Genomic DNA, 7,877 nt, shown 5'->3' with positions numbered 1-7,877 from the left:
AACATGGCCAACTACCTCTACTGTTGAAAGAAACCCAATTAGGTAGCGAGAGTAGCCATTTCTAGTAAGTACCCCATAAGCTAGCCTCCATAGAAGGACAACTCGACTAGCTAGTCCGTACTACCGATTCTGGAAGTTTATGGGATCAAAACCCAAGATCAACAATAATGTGACCCTTTACTTTCAAGTCGTGTCAATATTATAACTCGGCCTACCTAGCCCATCAAACTATACCTGGCCTACCTGGCCCATTAATAACATCTCAGCCTAAACCGGCCCATCAATCTGAATCCCGGCATACCTGGCCCATTAATAACATCTCAGCCTAAACCAGCCTATCAATCTGAATCCCGGCCTACCTGGCCCATCAATAAAATAACTCATAATAAAGTAACGTCTCTGTATGTGTAAGGCCCCAAAATTTTTGCATATTTTATTTCTCGGTTTGCTAAGTTTTATTCTTAGAGTTGACAAATTTTTCTGAAGTCTTAGTGACTAAGGTTAGACCTTAATAGTATAGAGCTCGTTTTTCTAAGTTTAACTGTGTGTAGTTCGTTGAAATTGGAGTTCGGATGAAGGAGTTACGAATTTTTGAAGTTGGATAATTATTTTAGACCATTATTTGATTTTCCAGAATATTATTTGGAGAAGTTGGATTTTTCTTAAAAATTATGGATATCAAAATAATTTTTTGAGGCCATAGATAATTAGTACTCAGTCCCACGAATCTGTAGGAATTTTCAGAAGCTTTTTCAGAGCTCAGATGTAGTTTTGGTAATTTTTCAAAGTCGGGAGAATTTTGGAAAAATAAGAAATTAAAAAGAAAATCCCGCCGCTGACGTGGAGCGATCTGGAGTGTCGATCACGTCGGATCGGATGGCCCAGATGCACCAGCGCCTTACGTGGATCCAGTGTGATGTGACACACGGACCTTAGCGTGCACCCGCGATCTAGAGCGCATGAGCTCGAACGACGCCAGCGACAAGCGATCTTCACCATCCATGTCAAACGACATGTCGTTTGCCCCACCACCTGACTCGCCCAACTGCATGCGGATCTCCAACCCACTCTGTTTCCTCTCACAATGCAACCCTCGCGTTGACTCGGTGGGTTCCGCTTGACTCGACTCACTCCCAGCCTTAAAAACACCCCTTTTTAGTGCATTTGTCCCACAATGAAAACTTAGAAAAACTTCCCAACTCCTTGTGCCTATAAATAAGGACCATTCTATCTCATTTTCACTTGTACCACCAAATAGAGTTTGAGAGTTTCTCAGTCTAACTTTGGTTGCTCTTTCTCCCTCTAGAAAGATTATTATTCTTTCTATCCTGGAGCAAGCTCATATTTTTTAGAAGTTCTCTCCTAGTAAAATATTTTGAAGTCTTCTTTTAGAGGAGTCCCAAGTTTGAGAGCTTAGTTGGAGTCTAGCTAATGAGGTCCACAACCGAGTAAGTGTTATAACTTTTCTTATTTATTTTAGACTTTTAATTTTAGTCTTGCATGATTAATGAATTAAGTTGGATTTATTAAATAATTAGTTAATCATGTCTAAAGTTGGATTTAATTACATAATTAATTAATTAAGTTGGATTTATTAAATTAATTAATTATGTAAATCAATTTGGATTATAGAATTGCTATAACTTAAAGGAAATATATTTACTAAGAAGTATGCAAATAAAGTTTTAAGTTGGATTAATTTACTTTGCTTGCATGACTAGTTGAACTTAGTTACTTGTTAAATTAATCAATCTAATAATGGATTGAGGCCATTCTATTAAAGTAATCAAACACGTGATGTCGAAGTCAGTATCGACTGTTGTTGCTTTTTCGGCTTAAGGACACTGAGACTGATGCCCCAGTCTCTCCCGTTCTGACTTGGTCATGTTGTTGGATATATTTTAATTGGTTAACCTCTAGACTTATAAATAAAATTGGACTTTAAGTAGAAACCCTAAATCCCAAAAATACAGAGACTTAGTCTTAGTAGACTAGTTTCTGAAATTTTTTGAGAAGACATGACCAAAAGGAAGGATCATGCCGAAACTCTGCCAAACCTCAGACTTAACTTATTAAACCAAACGTTACTCTAGTCAAGCCACGAGACGACTTAACACCGAAGTTAGGTTTTAATATCGTATAATTTGTCAGATTAGGAACTCCAGTTTCCAGAGCAACAAAACCGGTGGAAGACAAAGAGAGATGTAAGTTGGATTTATACTAGTGGGAATCAAGCCGAGCTTTGAACTCCAGGTAGGGGGAAACTCACACCCTGCTAGAGACCCTTCTATTGCATGTATTATGCTAAGTAAATATTGATACATGTGAAAGTTGCATTGTTTTTGGTTGCCATCTATTGCATGGCTTTAATCCGTTATTGTGATAAATGATTTGTTAGATGACCTAAGAGTAAGGGGTCACACTATTGTTGACGTTGGGTTTCAATCCCCTAAATCTCTGAAGGCGGTTATACAGTTAGGCTGGTAGATGTCAGTTTTGGCTTCCGATCTAAAATTGTTATAACTAAAAATGGATACTCTTACTACTAGTTCAGTGCACACTGATAAACTAGGTAGGTTGGTAGTTGGCCATTATGGGTTCGGTCATCAGGTATGATACTAAACTTGGAAGATTCCAAAATTTTTTGAGACATGAGTGAGCATGCAACTGGTTTCGATAACTGATATTAATTCTCTGGTTTTTTGCTTGTGCTTGTGCTTGTGCTTGTTTCTTACCTCTTTCACTGGCTAGCTATAAGTAGTAATATTTGCGTTACTATTTTCAAACCTAGCCAGGGTCTCCTAAGGGGAAGCAATGAACGTAGATAATGCTTACTCCTACATTGTTTGTTTGAACTTACTTGTGAGTGCAGATCACATTCGGTTGATGACTTGGATTAAGGGGGTGATCTTGCTTCTTGTCAGCTCCAGTATTCTATATGGTTTAGATCTTTTCTTCTGAAAGGTCAATGTCGATGCTGATCCTTTTGCTATCACATATTTTGTGTTATGATCCCCTCTTGTTATCATGTAAACATTTCGAACATTTGTCATCTAGTTTTTATCTTTAGGTTGGTTATGTTTGTAACTTTTGAACATCATTCTATGTTCCTCAAGGTTACTTTTGCTATATTCGTACGCTTGGTGGGTTGGTTTTCAATACAAGAATGTTTATTAAAATTATTTGTTTCCGCTGACACTAAAAACTCTCATCCAACTCGTTTTATTTAAACTCAAAGGGCTTAACCTATTTTGGGAATATTTGGGATTATAATACTTAAGTTATAAGTGTTATAGCCTCAGGTGTTCTTAAGGTGGGTGCCGCTGTGGCATACCCGGGTTTTAGGGCGACACAATATGTCATAGCATTTGAGCTCACAAACACAGTAGCAATTAGATTCGAACATTGAAAGTCCAGGCAGAGATCAAGAATCATAGCCAAGTTGGTTTCTCTTGGCTAAACAATCGCTTGATTTCATTTTACTTTACTTTTATTTATTTGATTAGCATCTTTTTCAACTCGTCCAAGTACGAATTTACTTGGTGGCACATCCTAATCCCAAAAAGAACTAATGATATGGCTCCACGTGGCAGAGACTTTTCGACCATAACATAAATTAGCACGCCCAGTGGGACCTTTGTTGAGTGTTCGTTGGTTTTGCTTATTATATTTTTTTTCTGTGTTTTTAGTAGATTTTGCCTTTGTTTTTGGTATATGGTTGAAACCCGCCAAGGGTTTGCGAAAAAAGTGTTGCAAGAAATTAGTGAGAGAGGGTTGACTATGATCCAACTTAAGAATATGGTTGATCCTAGGGGTGTGTTTCAGACGGATCAGATCGGAAATAGGGTGTTCCAATTTCAATCCAAAAAAATTCAGAATGAAATTTCTATTCCAAAAAATCGGAATTTCAACATGTCATTCTAATTCGGAATTTTTGGATTTCTCGGAATTTTCGGATTTTTTCAGAATATCCCATTTTCGGAACTTTCAGATAAAATTTCGAAATTTTCAGATAAAAAATCGGAATGTTCACGTTACTTTTTGTTATTAGTAAAAACAAACAAAAAAATTTAGTAATTACACGTACAAAAGTGTGGGTACTTTTGTTAGCATTTAAGTTATTATGATACACATATATTTACAATATACATATGTTTATATTAATAGTATTAGTTTTTTTTTAATATATATGTATGTGTATGTTTGAAACAAATAACAAATTAATGAAACATATAGTAAAAAACTAAATAAATGATATAATATTAATATAAATACGGAATAAATTGGCATAATTTCGAAAATATCGAATCGGAATGCCTTTGGAAAATTTCGGATCGGAATTCGGATTAGATCGGAATTTACAGATACATTCCAATTCCAATCCAATTTTTTTCGAAATTTTCGGAATTCGGCATTTTCGAATTTTGGATTTGATTCGGACATTCCAAAATTGGAAATTTTCGGATTAGAATCGGTCGGATTCGGATTTGGATTTTCCAATCCAAATCACACCCCTAGTTGATCCACAAGGTGCTTTAGGGGCCTTGGGGCCTGTGTAAGTGAACGAACAACAGCCCAACGTTTTAGCCGTGGAAAAAATCCCTGACGAAGCATTGAGACAGCAGATGAACAAAGTTCGCATGGCGAACGTTCAAATTGAAGGAAGCATCAACGCTGGTATGACAGGTATCAATGCTAGCCTCCAAGAAGTGAATCAAGCGATTCAAAATATGCAGAATGCCATCGTTCAGGCCATACAGAACTAGGGCCAGGGGCGAAGGTAGGAAGAACCGGCCGAACGAATAGTGTAAGAAGTAGCAATTATATATGCCTAAGCCGAAGGGCCGGCTCGTATGATGCGTGGGTATCATCAACCGTTACCACATGCATATGAAGCCAAAGTAGCCGGCCCCTAACAAGCCATCCCAATCCAGCCCCAAGGAGGAGCATATGTGCCCCCACATAATCGGGCTTTACTGGTGAATGCTTCACTAGTAAATGGAGTAAATGGGGTAGACGGTGATGAGCTAAGGGCGGGTCTTCAAAGACGAGACCAACAATATCAAAACCATGGAGGACAGCCAAGGCATAAAGTTCCTCTGCGGCAGGTTCACCAGCTGCTGAGGATTAACGACAATGGAAATGGTGCGCGAGTGGTTGTAAACGAGAACCACTTCGCAGGGCAACAAGCGCAAGGGTTGACAAAGGTAGAGGTGGAAAACATGATGCAAGGCTTCATGCCCAATCTAGGGTGAAGGCCAAGACCCATTTATCAACTCCCATTTCCACTAGAAGTTTCGAACTTAGATTATCCAAGGGGATTTCGCTTACCTGACTTTACACTATATTCTGGTTCGGAGGGATTTTCCACCCTAGAACATGTTAGCCGATTTACAGTGCAATACGGCGAATATGCACGAGATGAAACTTTAAAAATGTGAATTTTTGTCAATTCTGTTACTGGCGCGACCTTTACATGGTTCAATAATCTACGACCAAACTCGGTTCATACATGGACTGAGTTGCAGGAGCAGTTCCACGAGTATTTTTTATCGCCCAACCAAGCTAGTGGACTTGATGGACTTGGCCAAGATGTATCAATCAGATATGGAAACAGCCCTCAGACATATCCAAAAATTCCAAGAGACGAAATCTAGATGTCTGGTCGTTCTCCCTAAGAATGAGTTTGCCCGAATGGCATTAACGGCGCTGCATTTTAAATATAGGGAAAAGTTCTGCAACGAGGATTTCAGGGACAGTTTTGATCGTGCTGAGAAAGTAAGGAGGTATGAGACGGTTTTGAAAGAGGAAGCTCAAAGGAAGATTTCAGGAAAAGGTACATACTACCGAAGTACTGCTGCACATATGGCGGAGGCCTATCCTGTGGAGCTTGAAAGGATTGAGGAGGCAGAAGTTGCAACAATGAAAATTTATTTTGATAAATCATTTACTTGTGAAGCATTGGCGAAGCCAAAAGGCCTGGTCAGAAATAGATGGTGGTAATGACTGGGCCAGGAAAACAAAAGAGGGAAGTGCCCGTTCCAAAGACTATTCCTTTGATATTTCTACTGCCGATAGAATTTTTGATTGCTTATAAGCCACGGGGAAAGTCAAGCTTGAGAGTGGCAAGAAAATGCCTTTGCCTGAAGAATTAAGAGGAAAAATCTACTATAAATTCCACGAGAGGTAGAATCATCACTCTACCAACCAATGTATTACATTTCGGGAGCATTTACAGAAGAATATTGAGAAGAGCGAACTATAATTTTCAAAGGCGGCTATGAGCATTGATGAGTAGCCTTTCTTTGCTGAAGCAAGCATGTTGCATGTCACCTTGCCACTGAGAAAACCTGAGGCAGAGAATGCAGAGAAAGGGAAGGCTAAGGATGAAGGACCTTTTATTATTTGTAGCAGATAACGCTGTGAAATCAAGCTCGAGGAGTTGATGAAGTTTGATGGGAACGAGAAAATGGAATCAGAGAGTGTGGAGAGCAAGGAGAGTAAGGTTGAAAACGAAGAGAAGTTTGAGACAAGAAAGAAATACATACCCGAACCCTCGTCTAGAAGGAGCCCGCCTAGAGGAGGAAATTACAGGCAAATCCCATCTCCAAAAATTGAGAAGAGGAAGCGAGAGGAACCTAGGAGGACAGTAAAGTGGGTGACTAAGGAAAACCAGGCAATCATAGAGTGAGAAGAGCCTTAAAGGAAAGTGTTTGATAGGCTTCGTTAACCTGAGAGGTCTTTGCTAGGACGAGAATGGGCAAAACCAAGACCTCAGAGAGAAATTTCTCCTCGCTAGAATCAAAGGTCACCTGTCAGGCCTAACCAAGTTGAAACTCAGGAACATAGGGAGTTGAGTCCCAGATCTTTTAAGGTTCCAATACCACAGGATGAGAAATGGTATCAGTTTAATAGGATGACTGTAAATTCTGATTCAATCCGAATTCCGATCCGAAAAATTTCAAAATTTTTCAAAGGCATTCCAATTTGATATTTTCAAAATTATGCCAATTTATTCCGTATTTATGTTAATATTATATCATTTATTTAGTTTTCTACTATATGTTTTATTAATTTATTATTTGTTTCAAACATGCACATACATATATATTAAAAAAACTAACTAATACTATTAATATAAACATATGTATATTATAAATATATGTGTATCATAATAACATAAATGCTAACAAAAACACCCACATTTTTTGTACGTGTAATTTTTTTTGTTTGTTTTTATTCAGATGGGGCAATTCTAAGACGCTTCTAACTAGGCTACCCTAACAATTGTGTAATTACTAAATATTGAGTTTATCATATTTCAAATTTCAAACATGATATATATATTTTTATATATATCATATGTGTGTGTGTGTGTGTGTGTCTCTATCTAGTAGTGACATTTATTCTCACCATGTTGGATGAGGTCTAAAGATGAATCCCCTCCTGTAAAATATTAGATATGTGCTATTATACTAAAACAAAAATATAACATGAAGATTTTGATTTTTTATCTGAAAATTTCGAATTTTTATCTGAAACTTCCGAAAATGTAATATTCCGAAAAATTCCAAAAATTCCGAGAAATCTGAAAATTCCAAATTGGAATGAAATGTTGAAATTCCGATTTTTTGGAATGGAAATTGGAATAGAAATTTCATTTCGAATTTTTTTGGATTGGAATTAGAACACTCTATTTCCGATATGATTCGTCCGAAACACACCCCTAGGTAGAGCAAATGGCTCATGAGCCTGCAAAATTTGAAGAAGCTGGAGATGTTGAAATTCGAACACTCGGGGGGCAATGTCAGGTAGAGAAAAAGAAAGTGGTGACTAAAGTTGAGCTGAAAGAGAAAGTTCTACAAATTACCATTGCC

This window comes from Dryas octopetala, chromosome 5 (assembly GCF_963921425.1).
Source record: "Dryas octopetala chromosome 5, drDryOcto1.1, whole genome shotgun sequence".
In the NCBI taxonomy this organism is placed as follows: Eukaryota; Viridiplantae; Streptophyta; class Magnoliopsida; order Rosales; family Rosaceae; genus Dryas; species Dryas octopetala.
The sequence above is the reverse complement of the archived record's forward strand: the minus strand, read 5'-3'. Positions refer to the sequence as shown.